Here is a 14,467-nt window from a genome sequence, read left to right as displayed (position 1 = left end):
TCTGTGATTTTTAGGCTCATAAGAACAACATCAACAGTCAGCTGCATTTTAAGCCAATGTTTGTTGAGTTCCTTTAAAATAGTGAGTCTCAAACCTTAGTGAGTGGTGGCCTTGTTCAAACCCAGATTGCTGGGCCCTCTCCTGGAGTTCCTTATGCAGTAGGACTGGGGTGAGGGTGAGGGGCAAGGATCTGCATTTCTAACAAGTTCTCAGGGAATGCTGCTGCTGCCTGTTAGGAACCAACTTTTGAGAACACCTATTCTAGAGGTCCACATGTTTTGTTGTTGTTGTTTGAAAAACTTGCCTCATCCTGGCCTTGATAGAGCTCTCAGTAAGATTTCAGCAAGGCCTGAGAGCTTTGAGAGCTCTGGGGTCACCTCAGGACCCCAGTCTCATGGCATTTCAGACCTGCGTGGCTGTCAGCTGCCAGAAAGACCAAGGCTGAAAAGGAGGCTATGATGATGAGATAGGAGGAGGAATGAGCTCCCTCCCAACTCAGCCTCAGAGACTGAGTACCACCTTGCCTCACATCCAGGTTTTCATTGATAGCCACCAGACCTCCAAGCCATCTCTCATCACCCAGACACTAATCCCCATATCACTCTGTACATCCCTTAAGCTGACTTAAGCTTAAGTCATGATTCCCATCGTGAGCTTTCCCCCCACCCCCACCCCCCAAAACCCCACTTCCCCTGGAGCTCTCAGTTTGTTCTCAGCAAAATCTCCCATGTTCCCAGCCTGCTTTCTGAGCTGGATCTCCACATTCTTGCTCTAAGTAAAACCGGCTGGAACCTACAGAATGGGAGAAAATATTTGCAAACCACCTATCTGATAAGGGATTCATATGCAAAATATAACAGGAACTCATACCACTCAATAACAAAAAAATAAACAATCTCATTAAATAATGGAAAGAGAACTCGAATAGACATTTTTCCAAAGAAGACATAAAAATGGCCAAGAAATACATGAAAAGATGCTCAACATCACTAATCATTGGGGAAATGCAAATCAAAACCACAGTGAGATATCACCTGACACCTGTTAGAATGGCTGTCATCAAAAAGACAAGAGATAACAAATGCTGGTGAGGGTGTGGAGAAAAGGGAACGCTCATACACTGTTAGTGGGAATGTAAATTTGTGCAATCACTACGGAAAACAGTATGGAGTTTCCTCAAAAAATTAAAAATAGAACTACCATATAACCCAGCAATTCCACTTCCGAGTATTTATCCAGAGGCGATGAAATCACTATCTCAAAGAGATATCTACAATCCCATGGTCATTGCAGCATTATTCACAGTAGCCAAGATAGAAAAATGACCTAAGTGTCCATCAATAGACAAAGAATGGATAAATAAAATGTGGTTTGTGTATCTAATGGAGCATGATTCAGCCATGGGGGGGGGGAGAAGAAGGAAAATCTTGCTACTTGCATCAGCACGGATTCCCTTGAGGGCATTATGCTAAGTGAGATAAATCAGACAGAGAAAGACAAATACGATCTGATCTCACCTATATGTGGAGTCTTAACCAAATTCATAGAAACAGAGAGTAGAATGGTGGTTGACAGGGACTGAAAGTTGGGGGAGATGAGAAGATATTGGTCAAGGGGTACAAACTTTCACTTATGAGACGAATAAGTTCCAGAGATGTAATGTACAGCATGGTGACTATACTTAACACTACTGTATTGGACACTTGAAAGTTGCTAAGAGAGTAGAGCTTTAATGCTCTCACCATAACAACGGCAACAAAAAATGGTAATTATGTGAGGTGAAGGATGTGTTAACTAACCTTACTGTGGTACACATTTCACAGTATGTATGTTTATTAAATTGTCACATCGTACGCTTTAAACTTACACAATGTTATATGTTAATTATATCTCAGTTAACCTGGGAAAACAAATCCCAGCTGGTCTTTTGAGGCACAGCCTCCATTTTAGCCCTCTTCAGTCCTGGCTGAGTTTTCTTCCATAACCCACCTTCCACCAGCCCTCGAAGTGGGGTACACAGGCTGTTGTTCCTCCCTTGTTCCCACTTCCAAACTATTCTCTTCTCTCCTCCTTGGAAACTTCTAGCTTCTATAAATGGCTGCCAGCTACTCCAACAGTCACCTACTGACCTTTCCTCCAGGAAACCTTCTCAACTAGGATTGCTCCTGGGAACCGCAGAAGACATAAAATGAGTTGAGTGGCTGTTTCCTCCATTCTCTCAAGGATGGTACATAACCAGTACTGAAACCTATTGTCAACATCAGTTAGATCCATTAAACTGATAATCTGCCTTCACTGACCAAGCTTGCTTTAATTTTTGCTACAAAAAATTTGCATGTCCTTCAAGTGTCATGTAGCCTAAACAATAAGATGTTTGCCCAAGCTGTTTTTTAGGAACTTGGAGTCAACTGTGTCCAGTTTGAGCTCTAGCCCGTAAAGACTGGTTAAGACCACCCATCCACCAATTGAGCATGCTCACGTGTCTGCTCCATGACCTCTTGATACCGGAGAGCCGAAAACTCCACCCTAAGAACATGCTAATTTGCCATTTTCTGAACACTTGTCTCATGAAGACGCCTGCAGCTTAGTTGCGCCTGTGCAAAACGATGATTACCTCCCCTTTTTCTTATTTCCAATCACCTTTCCTCACTCTCCACACAGCTCAGCTATATCCCATGATACCCTGAGCCCTTCTCCTTCGAAAAGACAGATTTGAGACTTGTTCTCCCATCTCCTCATTTGGCTGCCTTGTGAATAAGCCCTTTGCTGCAAACCTTGACATCTCAGTGTTTGCCTTGCTGCATGTCGGGCAAATGAACCTGGTTCAGTAACAGTACCACTCTGGGCACAGAGGAGAAGTTGGTCCATCACAGCAGATGCTGTATCAGCCAGGGCTTGACCACAAAGGAGAGTCCATGAGCAAGACACATGAAGGATTTATTATGGAGAGGGGACCTCCCACAAGGTGGTAGCTGGGCAGCAGGTGGTGCAGTCTGTTGCTTCTGTGTCTGTTGTTGAGCCTGAATTCACTGGGGTTGGCCAGACAGGTGGCTGGAAAGGAGAGCTGGGCCTTGAACCTGTGAGGAAAACTGGAACCAGTTGGAGTGAACTGGAACTTGCATCTCCCTCATCACTTCCAACCTCAGTGCCACAGGGGGTGACTCGTAGGGGAAGCTGGCACCTTCAAACCTGGAGCTGATATGCACTTTGTCCAGGACTCAGAGAAGCTGAAGTAGGAAAGTGGCAGGAGTTTGGGAAGCTCAGATCAGGTGCGGACCCATCCCAACCAAGGGGAGCTTTAAATCGGCAAGGAAGGGAACCAGCTGCCACAGCGCTAGGGCCTCCCCCACCTTCAGAGCTTACAAAGAATGTGATGCTGCTGCCACTTCCAGATCTGGTGCAGAATTCCCCTCGTGGCCAACACTAACAGGCAACAGCGTGGGGAGGGCATTCAGGGCACACAGCTCCATCTCAGTCCAGTGGACATAGCACAGCGCCATCCCTGGTGCATTTGGGCATTCGGGCTTAATTCCCTCAGGGGTGCATTCTTCCTCATGGTTTCCGCATCTGGCTCACTGGTTTTCTCTCCACACTACTCTTCATGACAACCTCAACCTCTGAGTTCCTTGACTTCTCACGTTCACGCACCAACTCTTAACCGTACCCTAGATGTAGGTATTACCATAACTGTGTCACCTCGAAAGTCTCCAACTCAGAATCTCTAATTGGAATGTCATTTCATCGACCACCACCTCCTGTGTTCCCAGTCTGTCTTGGTGCTGTCGCCTCCCACCTGCTCAAGACGTTCTTTGCAATTACTTCTGCTGTTTTCTTAGCTCCCTTTCTACTGTATCATGCCCATCCACCTACAATAAGCTATACTTTGTTGTATCTTAAAACAAAACAAATGTCTCCTAGACCTCAAGTCCCCACTCAGTAACTATCCCGTTTCTATGAAAACTCCTTGAAAAAGTTGCTTTTACTCACTTTGTCTGCTATCTCCTCAGTTCACTATAATTGAGGTTCATCTCACCATTTTTCTCATCAAGGATGACTGAAATTTTGCTCTACCCGATCAATGGTCACCTCTCAGCCCTCATCTTATCTGACCTTTCGGCACCACAGGACATGACTGATAACCCTTCTCTTCAAAGTGCTTTTTCACTTGGATTCTGGGACTCTATCCTCTCCTGTTCCCCATTGTACTCACTGAGGGTTCATTTTCTCTCTAAACTCACTCCTTAGATTCTAAATTACATCTAAATTACATTGATATTTTCAATCCCAGTCTTTCACTGATTTCTCTGTGTATGTATTCACTTGATTGGTCAATGAGCATCACAAACTTAGCTTACCCCAAGAGGACTTCTGATTTCCCACCCCCAAAATGTGTTTGTTGCCTGGTCTTTTTTTTTTTTTTTTTTAATTAATTAATTTATGGCTGTGTTGGGTCTTTGTTTCTGTGCGAGGGCTTTCTCTAGTTGTGGCAAGCGGGGGCCACTCTTCATCGCGGTGCGCGGGCCTTTCACTATCGCGGCCTCTCTTGTTGCAGAGCACAGGCTCCAGACGCGCAGGCTCAGTAATTGTGGCTCACGGGCCCAGTTGCTCTGCGGCATGTGGGATCTTCCCAGACCAGGGCACGAACCCGCGTCCACTGCATTGGCAGGAAGACTCCCAACCACTGCGCCACCAGGGAAGCCCTGTTGCCTGGTCTTTCAGTGGTATATATTCTCCAAAATTCGTCTCCATCAATTTCCTTCATCCCTTTATATCCATACTATTCAGATCAGGCAGTCTAACATCTTTTCCCTTAAATCTTGGGCAGACATTAGTGACTTTGACCAATGGAATGCAGTGATAGTGACTGACACTCTGGGGCTTCTTGGAGAGGGTACAAGAAGCCTTGCAGCTTCTACCTGGGCCTCTTGGAATGCTTGCTCTGGAGAAGCCAGTTACCATGTAGGAAATCCGACTACTTTGAGACTCCCATGCTGCAAAGAAGGCCAGGCTTGCCATGTGGAGAGGGTACATGGAGATAGAAAGAGATGCCTGGGCAGCTCCCAGCTTTTTCAGCCATGTGAGTGAGGAAGGCATAAGATATGTGAGTGAAAAAGACATCTTGGATGTCCAGCCCAGTGGAAACTTCAGATGACTCCACAGCTGCCATCTGAAGAAAAGCACATGAGAGAAACACCAACCCAGGGGTTGGGACTAGGGCGAGGGGAGTGAGGCACCAGGTACAAAATTTAATGGGATACTCACTCTCATTGTGATGCTGCAGGGACCTTGAGAGTGAGTGCCCCTTACATCTTGTACCCTAGACACTTCATTCACCTCGCCCTAGTTCTGGTCTTGCCCCAGGAACGAACAGCACAGCTTAGCCCTGTCAACCCAAAGGATCATGAGAAATAACAAAGAATATAGTGTTAAGGCACTAAGTTTTGAGGTGGTTTTGTTATGCACCAATAGATAATCACATATACACTTTCCATCATACCCAATTACTTGGGTCAAAGATCTACCTGGACTCTTCCTTTTTCTTCACATCCCATATCCAACTGATGGCCCATCACAGGTAGTCAATAAAAGATTTGATAGGCTGAATGCATGAAAGATCAGAACTTATTGCTTGTCTTCTGTATTAGCCAACTCAGAACTAGTCAAAACCACTTATACTATAGAAAAGGGAACAGAGACCCTGAGAGGTTAAAGAATATGGAAAAGTTCTGAAGCCTTAAAATAGAACATGATATTCCCAGAGTGTTGAGTGGTTCGGTGAAAGAACAAAAGGTACATGATAAGCACCGCTTACCTCTTGGTGCTTAGCAATGTGGCAGATAGAAAGCCATAAGAAGCAGACCTGTGCCCTTTTGGGGACTTTGCAATATGTCAGCCGGCCATTGGGGGGTGGCTAGGATGCTTACCACTTAGTTGAAGGCTTAAGTCATAGATGTCCTCTCACCTGTTTTATTTATTTTTGTTTTTATGACTAGAGAATATGAATACATGGTGGCAGACAACCAGTGGAAACCAAACAACATCTACTCTAGAATTCTAATCCTACTTCATATCCTGCAGGTCTACCCCATTCTCTCTACAAGTCTTCTCTTTATCTCTCCATTGCTTTCTTAAGCGGAATGAATTCTTGGGAACAAAGTAGGATGGGAATCTCGTATGGATGGGAACCCCATTCATGCACAACAAGTTGGGTCATGCCCATAGCTGAAGATCTGAGGCCTTCTCCTGAACTCCATCTTTCCTTATAACCCCCTCAAGGACCGTTCCAAGTCTTATTAATCCCATCTAAGAAAAAGTCTCTCGCATCCAACCTTCCTGTATTGCCACTGCCCTGGCTTCTTAGAGTTTCTCACCATTGCTGACCACTAGGTGTTTCCCAACTCTTTCTCTAAATCATAGGTTCTTAGCCTGGGAAGTGTCTCAGAATCACTTGGGAGGCTTTTGAAAAATACGTATACCTGTACAAGTTCTGTTACACTTGAATTCTTCCCCAAGGCCCAGGAGTGTGTATTTTGGGAAAAAATTACAAAGGTATATTTCTGGTTAAATAATCCTGCCAGTGGTTCCCAGACTTGGGGATTTCACAGATCAGTTCATTTTTTAAAAAAATTTGGATTATCTTTGAAAAAAGATATTAACTTTTTAATTTTGTCAAATATTAACAAACAAATGAAAAAATCCTTACTACCAACTATTAACATTAGTGTTTTATTAAATAAAGGGAACTTTGAAACCACAAAGGCAGGGTGGAAATGACTGGAGAATAGAGGCCTTTAAATTGAATGCATTTAGACTTTTAAAGAATTTAATACATTGTCCTATTTTTCTTCTCATTTCAACAGAAAGTTACTACACAAGGGAAACTTCAGAAGCTTTTGCAACTTTGGACAGCATTTTGGAATCACTCCTCTAAAGTAATCCTCCATGCTGCTGCTACGTCTGACCAAATCACTACTCCAGTTAAAAACTTCCAGTTACTCTTCAGGAGAATGCCCAAGGTCATGACCATAACTACAGGATGTAATAGTTTGGAAAACCGGTTCCAAATACTTACCCCCATCTATTCCTGCCTGTACCTTCAAGCACACGTGCATGCACTCACACCCACAGACACACATATGCACCCACACATATATATGCATGCACTCACATACACACATGCAGGCACACATACATACACTCACACATGCACACGAGTAAACACAAATTGGCGTTTCTCTCTGAGCATCAGTCATGGCATTGCCATCCTGCTTTTAATCTGGGCCTTTAGTATGTTTGTCTCTTTGTCAGAGAAGTGGTTCTGGTCCCTACAGAACCCTTATTCCTTGGATAACACATGTAACGTCAACACCATCCTCTCTGTGTGCACATACTCTTTGTAATATCAGCTGGCAGCTGACTTCCCAGATTTCTCATCATGTGCACTTGGCTCTCACGGTCAGATGAGTCAATGGTTGAGTGGATGAGCTGTTTGGGGTGCCACCCACCCAGATGCAGACACTATAATATTGAGACACATCAAAGTTTCGAAATAATAGCAGTCTAAGACCAGGAGGGATTTATCCTAGAGGTCCAAATGCAGGAAATGTAGCCACATAATCTGTACCAATAAATTAAAAGAGAAAAAGATATGATCATATCAGACAATGCTGAAAAGACATTAGCAGCCATTGCTAATAAAAACCCCAGGCAAGGGAGCAATAGGTAGAAACTAATTACACGATGTAAAACATACAGAAACCAGAAACCAAAGTTACAAGACGCTAGAGCCATTTGAATTAAAATTGGAAATGGCAGGGATAGTCAACGTCATTATTAGTTAGTATTTCCTTAGAAGTTTTAACAAATATAATAAGAACAAAAAATGTAATGATAGACACAAAAATTGGGAAAGAAGATATAAAAACTCTTTCAGCAAACATGGCCAACATTACTAGTGTTGGTCAATACTTAGGTTGTCCTCACCTTTTCTTGGCCATGCAGACTCCCTTTGCAGTTGGGCAGGATGATGTAACCAGTTCTAGCCAGTGGGCTGTGACTGGAAGTGACATCCAGCACTTTTAAGATGAGGCATTTATATCCTTCTGCCCTCTCTTTCCCTGCCCTGCTGAACCTAGAAGCCTCCAGTTGTTTTGGGGGTAGGGATGGGGGTGGGACTAGAAGATCAAAACAGCCTATGGTGCAAATTCAATACTCTAGAGCACAGCTGTCTGGGACCCACAGCAGTTTTTGCATGAGTGAAGAGAATAAAAACTTATGTTGTGATAAACCCCTGAAATGTTGATATTATTTGTTACTACAGCATAACTTGCCCATCCCTAACTGACATAGTTAATGGAATAATTGCATGCTTAGAAAACCCAAGAGATGCTTTTTTAAAAAATCACTAGATGCAATGAGAAAATTTGGTAAAGTCCCTACCTACTAGATGAATATAAAAAGAATTTTTCTGTACTCTAGTCATGAACACTTAGAAAAGAAAACTGGAAAAATACTTTCTGTATATTTGTGACAAAAGATATAAAATATTTAGAAATAAATTTTATAAGGAAGGCTTTAGACCCATATGAATAGTTATAAAATACTATTATGAGAATGAAAATAAGATCTGAATATATAGAAAAGTATCCACAAAATAAAATGCTAATTCTCCCAAATAATACATAAATTTAATGCAATTCCAGTTGAAATCTCAACAGGGTTTTTCTTGGAATTGGATGAAATTATGTTAAAATTCATATAGAAAAATTAATGACTAAAAATACCTAAGAAAATTACAAAACTGAAATGAGAGGTATCAGAACATACGATATAGCCTTAATAATTAAATAACCTTTGTCATATATTTACTTCACAAAGGTTACGGTTTAATCAGTGGGAAAAGTGTGGTCTCTTAAATAAATGACGCTGGAAAAACTGGCCATCCATTTAAGAGGAACTGTAAAAATACAAATTCCAGATAGAAACTTAAATATAAAAAGTAAAATAAAAATCAAATAAGAAAATCTAGGCTATGACATATATCCTAGAATTTAGAAAGACTCTTATAACCGAAACTGGAAAATCAGAAGATAATGGAACAAAAACATACATATTTGACTATATAAAAAATTAAGAAGTTGTGTATGGAAAAGATAACCAGAGACAAAGTCAATAGACACACCAAGATCTGGAAAGAACATTTATAAAGTAGATGACAAAAGACCAATTTTTTAATAAGCAAAGAGCTCTTATAAACTTATAAGAAAAAGATAGTCTAAGAGAAAATGGGGAAAGATGTAAACAGAAAGTTCACAGAAGTGCAGATCCATATGTCAACAAACAAGTGAAAAAATATTTAAATTAATTAGTAGTCAGATCAAAGGAAATGAGAAAACAATGAGATATCACTTTAACACCCACTAGACTGGCTAAAATGTGGAAGAACTGTGACAGTAGTTCTCCTAAGGATATCTCCAAACACTACTGGTGGAAATGCAAATCCTTTTTGGAAGTTGATGTAGCTACACCTTTAAAATGTAAAATAAATGTAAAATACAACCATTTGGCCCAGCCCACTACTGAGAATCTTTCCAATAATAATACAAAAAAAAAAAAAAAAAAAAAACCACCTGAGAAAGGATGCTGTGTATATTCTAGTAATCTCAATAGAAATACTTCTTTTGCCAAAAGTAGTTTTTTCCCAAAAAGTTCTAGGCAAAGTGCTGGAACCTCACTCGGTCTGGGTCGTGCACCCATGTACCTTAGGAGTGAGAGATAGGAAGCCCCTGAAGGAAAACCAAGAGTGTCATTGGAAGAAAAGTGTCCTTTGTGCCAGGGCTCTACCAACGCGTTCCATGAATTGGTCCTGGTCCATGCACTGTTCCTCAGTGGCCCCTGAGAATGTGAGAGTGACATACTTGATACTTTTATAACAATTTGGAAGAATAATTTAATGGCTGTGGAATCCAATAATAAAAATTGGGGGCTTCTATTTTGTAGGTATCATTTAAGTTGGGTGATATGGTGTCTTCTTCTCTGCAGATAAGAACTTTTCCAAGCTAGAGAATATGGAGACCAACAGCATTAACCTTGAGCAGATAAATGTCTGCCAGCAGTGCAATAGGCTGGGGAACTTGACGGGGCGGTGTTTGTACTTATCAAGTGACTCTTTCGATTCTGAATAGAAAAAAATCAGTTAATTTGTTGCATTAAAGTTTGAATGAACTTCTATCATTTCACATCATCTTTACAAAGCCCCCTTGATAAAGAGGTGATAGAGATCGCTTTGCCCCACCCCTTCAGGAAGGTGATGGCAGCCTTATATCCACAGACGCTGGGACCTTACGATCATAGTAGAGCATACACATGTTTTTATTTTTATTCATTTATTTTTATTTTGTTTATTTTTATGTGATGGATTGAAAAAATAACCTGGTCTTTCACCACAGGTCATTGGAGAAGTTGATACTAGTTATTTTCTTTGGTTTTAGAGGCAAATTAGTGTTAGGTGCAGGAGCTTAAGGGCTCACCACTGCGTGAAGATTAATAAAAATGTAAGAAACGAACTTCTGATTCTTCAAAGAACGTCGTTAATAACCCCAGGATGCCAAGTGACAGCACGACCCAGCTTGTGCTCAGAGCAGACAGAGCAGCTGTTCTCCAGGGGGTGGGAAGCAAGCTCCACACCATTGCTTTGGAAGATAAAGATGCTGGCTGGGTTTCAACAAGAGGAAATCTCACAGAATCAGCAGGTGCTCCAATTCTTAGGAAACTTGACTTTCATACTTTCTGAAAGAGAGATATTAATGAAACAGAGATTTAAAATCCAAATAGATCATTTGATGCACAATATACTTTACTCTCTGTGGCTTGCAGTTGGCAGTCAGTACAGTTTTCCTCAAAAAGTAATTTTTCCAAGGTAGCACCTTATACACATTTGGACATAACATCTTAAGTTCTCCCATAATTGGGGCCAATTCTTTAGTGGGCATTATAGAATGTTTCAAAGCTATGCCAGGCCTTGTTTTAAAATCTGGTTTTTCACTGTTGATATCAAGAAGCAACTTTTTTGTAACTATGTCATAAACCTGGATCAACTGTTCTCTAAATATTAATAACATAATTTGTTAGAGAACTTATCAATTGTCTTAAAATTTTGCTTTTTATTTTGTAAAAAATCTATATAAAAGGAATAGGCTTCCCCTCTCCACACCACGCCCCCAACAAAAAAACTTTCAACTGCAAAATTATCTATCAGCAAGCTAATGTAAAATTCCGCAGTGTGTGGTTAACGCTTCTCAAGCAATTTAGTTTGAATTGTTAACATTGGAATTGCTTATGTCTTTATTGCTAAAAGTATGTATTGTCGTAGAGTATTTTGGGGGAAAAAAATCTATGATCTTATTGACTAATAAAGATTACAAACTATTTAATGCTTTTTAATGAAATGTGTATCCCAGGACTGTATCAAGTATATCACAGATGAGTTCACACTCATCCTACATTTTAAAGCTGCTTTCACACTTACCTGCTCATTTTTCACTGACTTTGATTCAGTTGAAGCCAAAAGATATCTACTGAGCGCCTAACTATATGTGCCGGGAAGCTGAAGTATTTTTTTTTTTAACATCTTTATTGGAGTATAATTGCTTTACAATGTGTGTTAGTTTCTGCTTTATAACAAAGTGAATCAGATATACATTTGCATATATCCCCATATCTTCTCCCTCTTGGGTCTCCCTCCCACCATCCCTATCCCACTCCTCTAGGTGGTCACAAAGCACCGAGCTGATCCCCCTGTGCTATGTAGCTGCTTCCCACTAGCTATCTATTTTACATCTGGTAGTATATATAAGTCCATGCCACTCTCTCACTTCGTCCTAGCTTACACTTCCCCTCCCCGTGTCCTCAAGTCCATTCTCTATGTCTGCGTCTTTATTCCTGCCCTGTCCCTAGGTTCTGAAGTATTTTTTAAAAAATCTTCCAACTTTGTTCTTTTATCGTTGTTATTATTAATAAACTATTTTTTATAAGCATTGCTAGGTTTACAGAAAAATTGATTGGAAGGTACCAAGTTCCCACATATCCCCCACCCCCTTCCCCCTGCCCAGTTCCCCTTTTTATTTACATATTTTATTAGTATTGTATGTTTGTTACAATCAATGAACCAATATCAATACATTATTATTAAATAAAGCCCATAGTTTACATTAGGGTTCACTCTTTGTGTTGAGCATTCTATGGGTTTTGACAAATGTATAATGTCACGTATTGACCAGTCTATATCATACTATTATTATACAGAATAGTTTAACTGCCCTGAAAATCTTCTGGAAGCATTCTGTTTTAACCTAGAAGGGATGTTAAGTTGAATCTTTTCATTTAAAGCTTCCATATTTAGTATTCCTCTTTTGTTCATTAAAAAGATAAATTGAGGCCATACATGCTATTTGAATTCAAAAGTTGTACACATTTCCCTCAACGATTAACCATTTATATTAATAGAATCATTCATATAATTCAGTTATCCATCACAGAAATATTTATTGAGTTCTTACCTGGGTCAACACTGTGTTCTGATAGTCTTCTAATGAGGGAAGTTTGTGATGGGTGGCTTTATGCTATAGACCTTTGTTTCATGCATGGATATATTGATACATTTAATTACCAAAGCTCCCTTCACAGTGTTTTTTTTCCCCAGTTTTTTTTAGATTATTAAATGTATTTTTGAATAGGAAATATATGTATATAGTGCAAAACATACAAGGTATAAAAAAGTTCACTGTATCCAGAAAGCCTCCACTCACCTTTGTACCCAAGGACTCACCTCCCTCAGCCACTGTTATCAATCTCTTGTATGCATTCCCAGAGATATTATATATGTATATAAAATAAATCTTTTTAAACAATGATCTTTGCCTTTTTTTTTTTCGCTTAATATATTTTGGACACTGTTCCATATCACTTCATAAAGCACTGACATGTCTTGCTTATCCTTTTGATGAGTGCATAGTATTCCATTTTTTGATGTTTCATACATTATTTAACCAGTCCCTTACTGACTAGCAGTTAAAGTTCGATCTTTTGTTGTTTCAATGCAGCAGTGAATAACCTTGCATATTTATCTTTTCATAAGTACTTTAATACAGCTAGAGGATACAGTTTAGGGAGTGAAATTACTGCATCAAAGAGGAGGTACATTTTAAATTATGATAGATCAATTGTGATAGATAGATTGTGATAGAAGATTGTTCCATCTATTTATGGTAGTGTTACAGAGCAAGGGCTCACTGCCCCATGTGCACAGAAGCCAGTACCAAGACACCAGCTTTTGAGAAAAGAAAGAGCTTTATTGTGAGGTTGACCGGCAAGGAGACAGGAGGCAGGACTTAAATTTCCTTGATCCAGGGTTCAGGGTGAAATTTAAAGGGTTGGGGGAATTTCAAAGTTGGAAGATGATTGGCTAGTCTTGAATAGGTCCATATAAGCTACTTGTGCTGTTGGAAGTCAGATTTTCCTTAATGAAGTATTTCTTGCTTCATAAAGGACTCTGGTGGCAGCATTTCTATTTGAGTTAAGTGGACTGAGGATTCTTAGTTCCGAGATCATCCTGGAGACGTGGGCTTCCAACTTGCACATGCACAGTGCTGTTCTGTAAAATAACTCAAGGTTTAATTAATCAATCAACCTATTTAAGGAGGCAAAACGAGTTTCATCTGGTTTACGTGCTGTTTCAATAGGTCAACTGTTCTCCATGGAAGTTGTGCCAGTGTACGGGAGTGTTGTCTGCTTGCATCATTGCCAAAGCAACATGTTATTAAGTTTTGGATCTTTGCCAATCTGATAGATGAAAATTATGCCTCATTGTAGCTTTAATTTTACTTTCTCTTGTTATGTATAAGACAAACATTATTATTTAAGTCTTCAGAAAATTAATAAGGTAAAGATTGATGACATTTAAGTTGAAGAAGGTTAAGTGATCCGACATCAGCCAAAACTAATAAGTGAGAACACCCAGAAAGTGATCTGCTAAGCTTGTCTCCCTGGCCATCACCCCATTTTGCTTCCATAGCACCCAGCACAGTGTAGGGCTGATGGCTTAGAGGTTTGCCTTTCCTGGGAATTTTCCTACACTTGGTCAGTAATTCTTAAAAAAGATGTTGAAGAATGCCTTTTATAAAGGGAAATGACTTCTTATTAAGATAGCAAGATCAATGAATTCTAAAGAATCCTCCCAAAATCCCTTTAAAATCTTTGGTACTCACCCCCACCCCTGCCCTGAGATAGATCAGAATAAATATCCCCAATTTTAAAATCTGAGTAACCACTGAATGATTGACATAAAATGTATGTTCTAGACTTCTAGTAGAGGTGAACATACCCTATTATTGATGAGACATATTTGAAAAACAACGCTTTGCTCTTTCCTTCCCACTTCCCACTCTGAAATACTAGTTTCCTCTCTGTA

Source organism: Delphinapterus leucas, chromosome 6, assembly GCF_059928025.1.
Source record: "Delphinapterus leucas isolate spDelLeu-1000000601 "Yukka" chromosome 6, BTC_Dleu_Yukka2, whole genome shotgun sequence".
NCBI classification, from domain to species: Eukaryota; Metazoa; Chordata; class Mammalia; order Artiodactyla; family Monodontidae; genus Delphinapterus; species Delphinapterus leucas.
Note: the sequence above shows the minus strand (reverse complement) of the source record.